This window comes from Protopterus annectens, chromosome 13.part0 (genome assembly GCF_019279795.1).
Source record: "Protopterus annectens isolate FY-2018-M chromosome 13.part0, PAN1.0, whole genome shotgun sequence".
Classification (NCBI taxonomy): domain Eukaryota; kingdom Metazoa; phylum Chordata; order Ceratodontiformes; family Protopteridae; genus Protopterus; species Protopterus annectens.
In genome coordinates, this window is record NC_056747.1 from 240,823,972 (window position 1) to 240,838,431 (window position 14,460).

Genomic DNA, 14,460 nt, shown 5'->3' on the forward strand with positions numbered 1-14,460 from the left:
GCAGCTGTAATATTAGCCATGGTTGGTGAAATGAATCCTGGCATTTTGTTTGTGCTCAGCTGGCATTTCTTCAACACTTATACACATGCCTCCTGAAAGTTTGTGTCTGGTGCAGCTGGTCATTAAACTCCACTCTAGTTATAGTACTGGATATACTCCTCAGAAGGGTTGTAGAGGCTGTCTGTGGCTTGGAATGAAGCCCAAGCTTTTACTTTACCTCTTCTTGTCCAAAGGGAAGATATAGTTTCTTTCTTATTCTAATCCTCCATAACTTCATTAGGAACATCCACTAAGTGAAGTTTGGGATGGAAAACATGTAGGGTATCATGCTCTTGCTGCCATATGGCACCTGAATGATCTCAATGAACATGATGGGTCACTTCTTGCCTGTCAATGTCTGGGTTCCACTTGTGTGGGTGAGTACCACTTTTAATGCAAAGTGCTGCTGTTTGAGCTGTTCTGTGCATGCAGAGTATTCACCAGGGTGTTAGTTCTTGTGGCAAATGCCTTACAGGAAAAAAAAACTCCATCTATTCCTCTACCTGGATGACTGGCTCCTATTGGCCTTTGTGAATGACTCCTTTGTAGTATCCCTAGAGTGGACTATTTCATGACTGCAATCTCTGGGATATGACCATAAACTGGAGAAGTCATGCCTGATCCTATCTCAGAAGACTGGCTTCAGTAGCATGTAGCTGGTCAATCTGAAGTCTTAATAATTTCTATATACAGAGCTGCCCCATGTCATGACATGGGCAGTCTAGGTGAAAATACTGCAAAGGATCCAGACTTGGCTTCTTATGTTTCTTCTGAGGCTGATAACTGCTGCAGCATTTATTGTACTTTTAAACACATGAGGATGTGGATGTTACAATGTAATGTCAGATGTCAGTGACTGCAGTGCAATCACATGCTCACAGATCTTTTCTTGGAGTCAGACCCTTGTCAGGTCCTGGAATGGTCGACAATCTATTACAGCTTTAATGGTGTGTCTCATCTCCCTACAACAAAACCTACCAAAGCTGCTGATGATGGAAACTTTTCAGGTGCATTTGAAGTCATTTCAGCTCTTTTAGGGTGCTGTAAAAGTGGTACCCCTGTGGAGTGGACTTTACATCAACCATTTATAGCTTTGTGCAGCCCACCTAGCTCTGAAGGCCTTGAAGATGAAATGTCTACCATGACCCTTCAGATCAAGTCTGATAGCCAATATGCTGTGTGGTCATTTAATCAGCTAAGAGGGCATGCAATTGCACCACTTATGAAGAGAGGCATTATGGGGTTGGCAATGGGTCAAAGACACAGGCTTCTTTGTTTCACATCCTAAGTGAGGTAAGGAAGTCAACAGGCTCCTTAAGTTGCTCCCCAGTCCTCACCTGGTGCTGAGGATTCAGGATACACTTATGGACTGGATCATCTGGGAGTGGGGCACTCTGGTGGCTGACCTGTTTGTCACAGACTTGGTAACCCCTCTTCTACTTCAGGCAGTATGGCTTAGCAGAGCTAGAAAAAGAAAGTGTTATCCATTTGTTGGTGCAGAGATCCCCGTGCACCTTACTACCATTCCCTGATTCCTCCCCTAATCTCAGAATTCAGGAAATGAAGACAAACCCTTATCATGTAATACTTTAGTGGTTGAGGAGTTGTTTTATGCTCTCAGGTCTCTGACAGTACAGAAAATACTCTTGGTACAACCAAAAGAGCACCCCCACCCCTCATACTGTAATAAAAGCCAACTCTCCCTCAGGGAGGAGAGGAGAGACTGCATCATTCTGTGGAGGCTTTTCTGTTTATGCCTTACCTCCCCCCAATGTGTTGGGTTTGCATCATGAGAGGGTGTGTGCAATGACATCATAAGTGAAATTCACCCACCTCCTTGGTGAAGCTTCCTTTAAATGCCCACCCTTCTATCCTGTAGTACTGGGTTACAAGCATAGCAGTGAGATCACCTCATTGCCTCTACCACACCTGCATGCCACTGGCATATCCTCACACCATTTCCTTGGAAGATGTAACCAGGGTCTGCCTTATTAGTCCTCTTGCTAGCATGCCAACTCCAGCAGGTAGCCAAGCCAATGGCCAAACTTCAGTAACTTGTGTCACAGTCATGGCTTTATCCCTCTGTATAAATGGAGTTGGCTTTTGGCTTTTCAGCTGAGAAGTTAATTATATGGATCTCAGCAGGAATAACATAGCAAAACAAGGGCGTAGCTACTGTCTCTAATATTGTCCAAGGTGATCCCCCTAAATAGTAGAGATTCCCCTTTTTTCAGGGAGGCTTGCAGTCATGACAATGACCTCAATTGCCATTGCAAAATTTAGGAGGTGATTAGGTTGATTCACTCTCACTAGGGACATCAGGAAGATCATTGTTCATGACTATCTTGCAGTTTTGTTCCCACTTCACTGAGACAACAAAATCAAATATGTCCTGAGGCCCATCACTTCCTTCTAAAATGAGCCACCCAGCCTATTCCAATAATGAAGCAGGACTGGGGGCTATTCCCACTTCTTTTTGTTTTCACGAAAAAATGTTGACCTGGTCTATTGTTTATCTCCATAATTTGAATCTTTACACTGAAAGGCCAATTCTTCACAGTGACTATTCATTCTGACTTCTCTCTACTCTTATTTTCTCATCAGAGTAAGGAAAATGCACCAGAAATGCATTCACTTACGGATAGGTAGCAAATATGTTCAGTTCAGAATGCTTCCAATTGGCTACTTTTCAGCTCTCAGAATCTTAATCGCATGCATGGCATTTGCTATCATAAGCCTTCCCATCAACATAGTTATCAGATTTTTGTATTTCATTGACCAGGTACTGGTCACAGACTCCCCAAATGTTCTTGTCTCAGAAGAGGTCAGACAGTGGCCATATTTCAGAAACAAGAAATTATTGTTATTCTAGAAAAAAATTACATCTTACTCTTTTGCAGATTCTTACCTTTAGAAGGTATTCTTTGGATAACATCTTCACAAAGGCTTTTTTTTTCATTTACATGGCATTTCTGTAGTTGGTTGACTTTCTGTTTGTTCTTAGTGCATGATATGGCTAACTCTGATATTGTTAGGCCTCATAACAGTTTCCATAGTGTAGGCCCCATTTCAGTGTGTACACATGAAACTACTTCAATGTAACTCTGATATTGTTAGGCCTCATAACAGCTTCCATAGTGTAGGCCCCATTTCAGTGTGTACACATGAAACTACTTCAATGTAACTCTGATATTGTTAGGCCTCATAACAGCTTCCATAGTGTAGGCCCCATTTCAGTATGTACACATGAAACTACTTCAATGAATACAGAAATACCAATGGAATCAGGAGACTCAGGACCTGAATGCTGTCATCTAGCTTCCCTTATCCTGTCCCTACCCCCCTCCCTGATGGGACAACCTATCCAGTGACCCTCAGGCCTATCTGTTTTCCAAGTCTAAGTCTACTATTGCCAGAAATGCTTTCAATTTAGGATGGGGTCCACTTTTATTCTTTTGAAGTGTTTTGATCAACTTCAAACGCTGAGAAGGACAACACTGATTTGTACTTAAAAGGTATAATGCAGTTTAGTCGTACTATATGATCGTATTATGATGTATCAGCAATAAGGAGGAACCAGATCTTAATCCTTATGCAGGAAAGAATTATACTTGTGAGAATGTGAATTTAGTTATAGGGATTATCATTAGGCAGACCATGTCATGAGGTTTGGGAATTCCCTGCTGGAGTAGTTTAGCAGTGTCTTTCTCATTCACAGTGAATGGTCAGTTTCCAGAATACCATAAATTGAGTATCTTTCAAATGGAGCTGAATGGTTAATTTGTCTTTTTTGCATCCCTGAGAAAAAGAAAGCATGTAATATTCTCACTAATGGCTACTGTTTGTCATCAACTGAGAAATGCTTTTACAAGCCTTCAGCTATGTGTTCTCCTTTATGCTTTTCCTGTTCTCACTTTGTAGTCTGCTACTAACAAAAGTCAAGCTGTCTGATCCAGTTAATTCTATTTTGGCCTCAGCAGGCATAGTGTACAGTTCATCTGTCCTTTTCCAAAGGTCCTCCTTGTATACTTTATTACTTTAAGAAAATCCAGATCTATCCATTTAAAATCCAAAAGGAGACACCAAAACTTCTTTACTTAGAAAGCATATACTAATAAATGAACTATAGTTTATTACTGGTTGGGTGATTGGATCAATTCTCAACAACACTGTAACCTGGCCTTGATTTGGAGTATTTATCTCACCTTTTTACTTTAGGTTTGAGTTATTTCAGCATTAGTGACTGCCCATCTTTTAGCCATTTCTAATTTTCTCGGTGGAGAAGATGGCCATTGCCTATCTTTAGAAAAAAAAATTTGAAAAAAATCTGAAGCATTTTTTTCAAATCTGACCACTTATCAGTTAACCAATGCCCCCATGGGATCAGAACAATGCCCTAGAAGAATTAACCTTTCCTCTTTTAGGCTGGCAAGTTAATTTGATCTTTAAGTATCCTTCATAAGAGGCTAACTTAGTTGTTAGCACTTCAGACAGGTTGCATGCTGCATCATCTCACGAGCTTTACACAGTTTTTCATAAGGCTGGAGTATCTCTAAGTTTAAAGACCTCCTTTAATTGTGAGGCAATTTTCTGAGATAAATGTTTATCTCTAAGGTATCTCCTATCAGAAATATTTATCAAGCTATTCAATTGCCAGTCATTCTTTATTCTTTTGGACAGATGGTGGAGATTGTTTCTTATACAGTGGTTGCACATGGGTAAATACTTCATCATCCTCCCCAGATGGCTTCTTTATGTAAGGTTCATAATTCCTCATTTCTTTTGCTAAAGATGTTAGATGTAAAAGGTAAGAAGTTGTTCAAACAGTGCATCCCCAGATGGGCAACCAGTTATTTTTAAAATGTTCTGTGAGTAATGGAGGGTCCCTGGGAGTAAAACCTAATTGCCCCCTTCACTAGAGCTGTTCTACTTCAGAACATCCCCACTTGTGATACCTTTGTTGTGGCCACTTGATCCTGTTTCTCTGTAAACTCTCACAAGCATTACAGGCTCTACTCCAGAACATCCTTCTCCAGGACTATTCACAGAAGTCTTCTATCTTAGACACCTCCATCCAAGAGACCTGCACTTTTTGCTGCTGCTAAGGAATCTGGTATGAAGACAGTCCTTAATACCAAAGTGCCGCAGTGTAAGTTACAAAAGTTGTATGAGCTATTCACCATAACTGTGGATCTTTAAGACTATGTTCTGACAACAGGATGATTCTCTTCTACTGTCTCCCTACTTTCCTTTGATGGTGGCACTCTATCCCAGTTACTTAGCTCATCCACATTAATATTTGAAGTATATTTTCAGTAACTGAGTGGGGTTTTCCTAACCTTTTCATGGATGCTTTGTTGTTCAGAACTGTTGGGAAGGGTGGAGACCACTAGGATCAGATTGTCACTGTTGAAGTAGGGGGGTGTTCCCAGAATGTTGAGAGAAGAAGATGGAGTCAGGCTGAGTGTAGAAACAACTCCTGAAGGTGCTTTCTGCTATTAGAGCACAGACTTAAACATACAAGTCTATAATGAGTATCTCACATAAAGTACAGTTTTATGAGAACTCACCATAACAGTAGGTATTTAAATATGGTCACTATGGCAGTCCTATACATAACATATCTGAAAAAGATTCCCATAGCTGACTAAAGTTCCATATTGTGGGTATCTTCCTTTTCCTAAGGGTTTCCCTCCAGATGCTCCACACCCCAGTCTACCCTGGATGGACATTTAGATTATAGTGCTTGGAGAATGTGAGGATGGCTATAAAGGTCACAGCCTTACTTATGGCCTAGGTCAAAACTTGCCTGAAAAAGGGTTCTGCCTTGGTGGAATGTGCTATTACAAAGTTTTGTACCGTTCTGATGTTCTTATTGCAGCAGAAGACAGTGCAGTTGTCCAGCTATTTGGAAAGTATTAGTTCAGTAACTGCTTTGCCCTTTTAATATTGTGTGAAAGAAACAGGTATCTGCTTTATTCTGTTTGCCTAATAGTCTTAGTTATATCCCTTTATTCATTTTGTTTATTTTTATTTAATTGTTTTACTACGGTAGAGCAGTGATCAGATTTGACCATTTGAAGGCTCAGTAACAGTAAAGTAACATTAGAGGCATAACTAAATTATACAGTATAGTGACATAACATAGGTGTAAAAATACATACTTATATCTGGAAGGAGATTTAGAAGGAGTTAGAAGTACACAATGCATAATACAAGTGTTAACAGGTAAGGTAAATGAGGTCCAGCTAAAAGAATGGACATGTGTATACAAGCATGGAGGAAACTTTTAGTAGTGAAGAGAGTATAAGTTATAGAATATTAAGAGCTGCAATAGAAGCTGTAATAAGAGGAGAAGCTGATGTTAGATATATAATAGGGAATGGGCTGGGTAGATGGGGAAAGTGGTGGGTATGGGTTTATAAGTTGTAGAAATTAGTTGATTTAGCAGACAATGTTTTCTGAGTTGAATGTAAATAGTGCAACTGTGGAAGTTAGGTGATATCACCTATGTTGTTACATGTGCACTTATATTGTTCAGTTAGGTATTGTTTGAACTGAGGTTTAAACTGTTTGTAGTTTTTGATTTCAGTAAGATCCAATGTCAAAGATTGCCACAGTTTAGGGGCAAGAAGCATGAAGCTGTGGTCTGTGGAATGCAGTTTAGTGGATGGAATTACAAGAGTAGAGTCATTAGTGGAATGGCTTCTTAGGTTATAATGTGGTCTAGATGAACTTAATTTCATAGTCGGGGGGGGGGGGGGTATCATGGCATTAGAGTTTGAACAAAAGGGAGCCAAGGAGGTTGGCTTTGTCTTGTATGGCAAGCCAATTTGCCTTTTCCAAGGAGCTGCAGTGGTGTTCATGCAGAGGGAAGGTGGTGATGAAACAACAGATTTTATTAGAATAAGACTGTAAGGTAGTAGTGTTGTTTTGTTAGGCAGTGGTGAGTAGGAATAGGCCATATTGTCATTGTGAAAGCATGACATCTTTGCCTAAGGCTGCTCTAGTAGTCTGTGAGAGGAAATGAGATTTATTTTTGACCCAGAATAGGAGGTAGTTGACTTTGGATCTGATTTTCTTTCTTCCATCAGTTATTGCAGTTGCCAGTGGACAATCAAGATGTACAGGATAACTTCTCCTTTGATTTGAGGGATCAGGAAAATTGTTAAATTGTCTGTTTAAAAGACATTTCAGAAATCACTTAAATCATAAAGGTTGTGTTTTCCTGAGTCCAGCCCTGTCCTTGTGGAAGATCATGAATGGTTGATTTGTTATTAGGGCATGCACCACAGAGAGTCTTTTAGCTGATGTAATTGTTACTAAGATAGTTTTCCAAGAGAAAAACTTTAGTGACATTGAATATTCTGGCTCAAAGAGGTCCATAATCAGCTATTTTGGATGAAGCTGAGGTCCCCAGGATGAGAGTGATGGGTCTTCTGGGAGGCTGTAGGTGAATCCTTCTGCTTAAGAACTGTGTAACTAACAGGGTCTCTGCCAATAGAAATAATGAGAGACAAGCTGATATGGCTGTAGCATCTATCATTACAGAGGAGCAGGACAGACGTGTCCTAAAGGGATATGACAAATAAGTCAGAATAAGGTGTGCATCGACTTTCAATGGGTCTTTGTTATTTTTTTTTCTTGTGACAAATTGAAAACCACTTCCATTTTGTCGGATACAATTTCCTTGTGATAGTTTTCCTGTATTCTCTTAGGATAGTTATTACATTATCCATTAAACAGTAACCAACATCAGTTCTTCCATGCTGTCAAACTGAGTCCTTTCAGGTTCGGATGACTATCTGGGTTATCAAGTCTATCTCCTATGACAGGAAAAATTGAGGTTCCTTGACCATGTACATCACCACTGAGAACTTGTGCTGCATGAGCCAAAGATGAACTATGAGGATCACTCTGGACTGCTCTCTACAGGCCTTCCTTATGACCTGGAAGAAAAAGCAGTGTGATGGGAAGGCACACAGAAAATTGTACTACTAGTAGAAAAAAGCCATCCACCCTCAAGACCCAGCTGCTAGGAAAAGTGGTGTGTAGTAATCTGGGAGCTGATGTTTCACCAGTGAGATAAATTAGTCAACCTTAGGCAGACCATATTTGTGTGTTAATTGCTGAAAAACTCTTTTTAATCTCCATTTGTGGTTCTCATCCAGTGTTCTGCTCAGGTTGTCTATTATGCCATTGAGCAGTGAAGGCAGGTGTACTGTCCTGAGATCCAGAATAGACTGCACTGCTTTTCAGACTTGCATCTTTTATCTACATAAAGGATGTGAACTTATGCCAACCTGCTTGTTTATGTACTACATGACTATGTCATTGTCTGTGTTGATGAACAATTCTCCTGACTTGCAATGATTCCTGAAAACCTTTAGAGCCAACAAGACTGCCATCATTCCTTTTAGGATTATATTGTAAATTCTTCTGTGAGAGGGACCAGTGTTCCTGGACAAAGAAGGCAAATATGTGGGCTCCCCAAGCGATGCTCAAGGCAAAGGTGCTTAAGGAAAGAATGGTTTCTCTTCATTCCTGCTTTCTTGTTCATCCCACCAAGTGAACTGCTTTTATTAACAGAACATTGTCAATAGCTGTATGTCTAGGGACTGGTAATGCTGACTTCAAGTGAAGTTTCAGGAAGGGCTAAATTGTTATCATATGTAGAATGGCTTTACAGACTATAACATTGTAAATGCCAGGTAGCCCAGAAAAACTGACCTTCATGTGGTCTATGGCAAGGGACTAGTGCTTTGGGACTCAGATCCTGCATCCTTTTATGTTAGAATAGTAATGCTGAAGTTGTCCAAGATCTGATTCCGAGAACAAGCCTGCAGTAGATGGTCATCAAAATATGGGTAAACATGGATTTATTTTAGCCTGAGGAAGGCCACCACTGGGGCAAGACACATTATAAATACTCTGGTTGCAGTAGAGAGACCCAGTTGCTGATATCTAACCCTGAACCATAGAATCATCCTCTGTTTTTTGAATCAGTATGTACAAATAGATTCCCTTGAGATTTACTGAGATTAGAATGCACATATCAAAAAGTAATAGGAGCATTGATTGCAGTTTGAGTATCTTAAACTTGAGAACCTGCTAAAATGGTTGACTCTGTAGAGGTTTGGAACTGTTGTCAATGTCCATCCCTTTTTTGTGACTAGAAACATTCAGGAGTAGTAAACTAACACTTATTTCAACTTTGGCACCCTGTTGCCTTCTTTTCTAATAATTTTTTAAAAATGGGTCAAAGGCAAATGCAGCTGGTCTCGTAGAACATGAGGAGTTCCAATGAAAGGTAGGATAGACTGGAATTCTATCCTGTACCCCTTTGTTATGATGCACTATACCCAGTTGGCTGACATCTTTGACCATATGTCTGCCTCACTACCAGTTTGGTCATTTGTGAGGGGTGAGTAAGGGCTGGCCGGATGGAGAAAGACATCTGAATTATAACTGATTGGAAGGACTAACTGCACATTTCCACCCTATTGGCCTGTCTTATATGTCATGTTTGCTTCACATATGATATTTTTCTTAACTTTGCCTGTTGATCCTTTAGCTGACAACTGATAAAGGAATCATGTTTACAAGGATAATTCTTAGTGTGGGATTGGGGAGGGTAAAAAAAGCTATTTCAGTCTGTATGACCTTGCCTTTTTCCTCCAATTTCTTGAATATTTTTGAAGGAGCTGTCTAAGCAAGGATTCTTTGTCCATGGGAAAAGTAGAGAGAGCCCCCTGTCTATGTCCTCTAGGAGAGCTTGAACCCTACCCCAGGCATAGCACCTAATGACCAAACCACTAGTTGCTACTCTACAGACTGCACCCCCTGCTTTGCAGCCGCACTGATAATATGTTATCCCACACCATGGGAAAGCTGAACTAACTTAAGAATTTAGGACACAAGTGATTCATCTTGAATTTCTGCATATGGATGCATTGCAATAAAGCCCCAGTCTTGAAGTATTTATTAATATTTGTTGTGAATATGCTCTTTGTGCAAATGCACAACACCATCCATATGCATCCCCTGACCTGGCACATACTGTATTAACTGCAAATGCTATTCCAGGTAGAAAACTTCTACATACCACAGTCAAGTTAAGGGGAAACCAAAGGTGCAAAATGCTGTGAAAGAAAGTACTTTATGGAGTGAAGGTGGCAACTTCAGTACAAAAGAGTCCTTTATAAAAAGTCACTCCTTCAGTATTTGATTTTGTAGACACCAGGTTTTTATCACTTTCACATAGCTCATAATAAAGTATCTAGTCAGTATTTTACTATTTAGTACCACTGGAAGGGAAGACAAGTACCTTTGTTTCCTTCAGTGGTCTCATAACACAGTCTGTTACACATGATAGGTGTCTGGCTGAGATCTGACTTAAAACTGCTTCATAGCAGACCCTCACCTCCATTTCGCTGCAAGGCCTCTCTCAAGAATTATTGAACTTCACTCCTGTTATGCAATTATGGGATTGTCTTTAGAGACATCAAGAAGATGAGACAGTCTGTTTACCCCATCCTAGTGAGACTGCACTGAGTATTGAAAATTCTGCTCATGACCTTGATTGTGGAATAATAAGAGGAAACAATACCTCTATATTAGATAAATAACTTAGAATAAAATATTATCTGAGAAAGAAAGCAGATGTTTTGAACAAGACTTTTGACAAGACTAAATTGCAAACAGGCCTCCAAACCAGGCTGTTTAATATATTTTCCCAAATAAATAACTATAGTTGACAATGAAATATTTATCAAAAAACAGCATTTTTGACACAGATGTATAGAAGTAATGTATACTCGGAAACAAATGTCAGAATTTTGCTATTTTGCCACAATTCTTTGACAGCGTATGCAAAAGTATACACATTCGATACATTGGCACCATTATTTGCCAGCATTCCTTTTCCCACCCCTGGAAGACAAAACATGACAAAATAGTCATTCTAAGAACAAGCAACTATGTGTTCTAACTTGCACTGAGCAGTCTTTGAACTGAGGCATGGATCCAATTTCTTGCTTACTGTCACAGTTTTATAAATATGTGGGTGATCTGTAGATAAATCTGTTGTGCATTTATGAGCTGTTTGTTTTTTTTCTGTTTATGCGGTGTATGACTATACAATCAGTTTTCAAGTTCTTCCTCTAATTATGCGAAATGTAGTATTATTGGATACATCAGAATATTGTGATCTTCAGAAACCCCAGCTACTACTGTATTGTAAAATTAGGAATTTCCAGTCAACCATGAACAGTTTCAAAATTGTTTGACCAGAATAAAATACAACAGATAACATGGGACATGACAAACTTTCCTTTATGATAATGATTAGTAGTTTATGATTCTCGCATCAGTGGCTAGTGGAACTCTAAGATGAAGTGTTCAAGTCACTGTTTGGCAAGGGTAACACTTTGTATTTTACTGAAACCAAGCTAGTCATATTTTTCAAATTCAGTCCTGTATGTGTAGGCATATGTGTGTATGTTTGCATTTTAAGCTTTTTCTCACAGCTGCACCTTCATATTTGATCCCCTTAAGCTACCCTGTGAAGATCCAACCAAATGATTTGATTAGAGTTCAACTGTGTGGGTAACACCATATTTTGTTAACCACTGTACCATAAGAATTAAGAAATAACAAGTTATAAAAAATGACAATCTGTTGTTAGCCTATGCCATTGTTAACCATTTAACCTGCAGTACAATGATAGTTGTGCGTCTTTATTTGTACTGGGGAGAAGTTGCATACATTTTCTGATTAACTTTTAAACTATTCCATGCTTTTTCAATCTGATCTTTGCTCCACTCTTGTTAAAGCCATCTGGCCATCTAATGTTTATCCTTCTCCTATTTCTACACCATTCCTGCCATCAAGGTGTGAGAGTACAGTGGTGATGGGAGTGAGCATAATCATTTTGTACTGGGGAGGTTATTTCTCTTTAGGTTCCTCCTTTCATCTAAGTCTAATTATGCTGGCCCAAGGAGCCCAGAGCTGCATGATTCCATATGCCATAGCCACTACTAAAACCCAATTTGCTGGTGGTGAGTATATCCAACTTTCCATACTTGGGTGAGTTGTCAAATCTATTTCTTATTTTTTTTGTGTATGAGAAAGGCAGATTCAGAGATGGTGACTGGGGGATTCCTCTTGTTCTGCCCCATGACTAGTCATTGACTAGAAGAAGAGGAGGGCTAAAATTAGTTTGTGGGTAGTCATGGAGGTGAAAGGAAGAAGGCACAAGTTCTAGTCTGTCTTCCTCCCACTCTGTCTTGTTGTTTCTTAGTAGTAAGACATTCACTATATTTTGTCCTTCTCTAAGATTTGTATTTTTTGCTGCCCAATTTGAGATTGTGAAATTATTTAATAATGATGGGACCTGAAAAATATGTTGGCATGTTTGACATTGAGAACTGTTTTGGTGACAAATAACTTGCATATCTGTGTATATATGGTCTCTCCAACTTGTCTCGCATTTGGTTGTAGATTTTTTTTCTAGAAAGACCTTCAGGTTCCAGTGCATATTCTGGACCAAGACAAAAAATGAGAAATTTCTAATCCCTCTTTTCTGTCTGCTCTGTCAAGATGAGAAAATGTTTTATTTTTCCAGTTAACTGTCAATCCAGAGACCTTCCCTGTATGGAATAGTGAAATGAATGTTTCTCATAAGTTGCCCTAGATTACTGCTACACCGTACTGTTTCTCCTGTTTCAGGGAACAGCTGCTGAAATAATATAGTAGGTAGCACACTACTCTGTGATGCCAAGAAGATTAGTAGGCTGTGGGTTCTTTTCCTACACCAGGTACTTGGATTAATGTCCCAATGCAACACTTTATAGCAACATAAATGGGTTGCTGTACCCTTGAGGAGCTCTCCTTTGAATAAGATGTTAAACCAAGGTGACATCTGAAGAAAAACTGCAGACTTGTCTCACACCTCGTGTAACTTTCACAAAAAGAAAAAAGAAAAACCACAAGTAATAGTGAAGCACTGAATCACACAAACTCACAAAAAAACAGTGGGCTAAACCAATGGATTAAAGTTTGTTGGTGTGATTCACTCCACTATTACTTGTGTTTTTTTCTTTTTTTATGAAGGTGACATCTGGTTGGAGTTTATGTGGATTGGATGTTAAACAACCCCATGGCACTTATTAAACTATTTATAATAGAGTTTTAACTAGAAACTTAGAAATAGATATGCAATAATACAGGAGTAATACTTACAACAAAACCAAAAAAAAAAAAAAAATACAAAATATAATTCTCCAGAAAACGAACCATACACATCAAAAGGGTGTTAAATAAAATACTAGCCACAATACTCCTTAAATAGAATAGTTCCCTACATCCCCACCGTACAGTATTATCTCCAGCCAAATATATACTCTATCACCATCTCTCAGTCCACAGCAAAACAGTGCACCACATTTTATAGAGTTGCCATGCTGCATATGAAATATGATGGGTATGGATCTCCCTTAATAACCACACATAACACTGTTCAAAAGCAATATTTTCAAAATAAAGAGAACTTAAAAATTCACCCTTCAGTTTCTTAAAATTCCCAAGCCGCTTAATGCTCAAAAACGTAAAAAAATATGTCCAGGAGTTTCTATGTAACCCTTGCATCCTTTTACAGTATACAGCCTGCCCTTCCTAGGTTTATACTTTGTATCAACCTTTGCTAGTAACATATGTTGCCTTAATCTCCATACAAATTCCAAATCCAAGATTTCATCAGTACTTTTCGTCTCTATCCAAAGTCCCTTTTAGGAGAGTGTTCCATTTCTCTTCCAAATTCAAAAATTAACTCATAACAAGTTTATAAAGAGTTCTACTCAATGAAATATTTGAAAATGTCAATTTCCAATTACTAAGTTTCCAAAAAAAAAATCATATTTTTAAAAGATTCACATATGTCTCCCAACCCTTCATGTGTCTCTTGATTGTCATCCTTCTGTTTATCCCACTATCATACATATTTAGTTTCATATAGAGCACCTGAGCCACACTGTGCATCCTACAGCAGCCCAGCTAGGTAAGCTATGTACAGAGAAACAAACTGTGTTGCTGGATATATCATACACAATCTATTGTTTCAGTCTTGTCTATATAAAACATTTCAGTGGATAGGGTTCCAGTGAAAGCCCAAGATGACCTGAAAAAACCTCCAAGTCTTCCGTGAGCATTCATGAGCACAATGCCAACAGCCATTACCTCCTTCAGTTATCTATGTTATCCACCTCCCCAACAAACTGTAAACCTAAATCCTGGGACTTTCCTATCTGAAACCACTCTCTATAACCATAGGCTGTCTGCAGCTAATGTTTTAAACTGTATTTATGCTCAGTCCACTCACCACCAATCTAGTCCTAAAAATGGTAAATCTAGTTGTAAAAATGG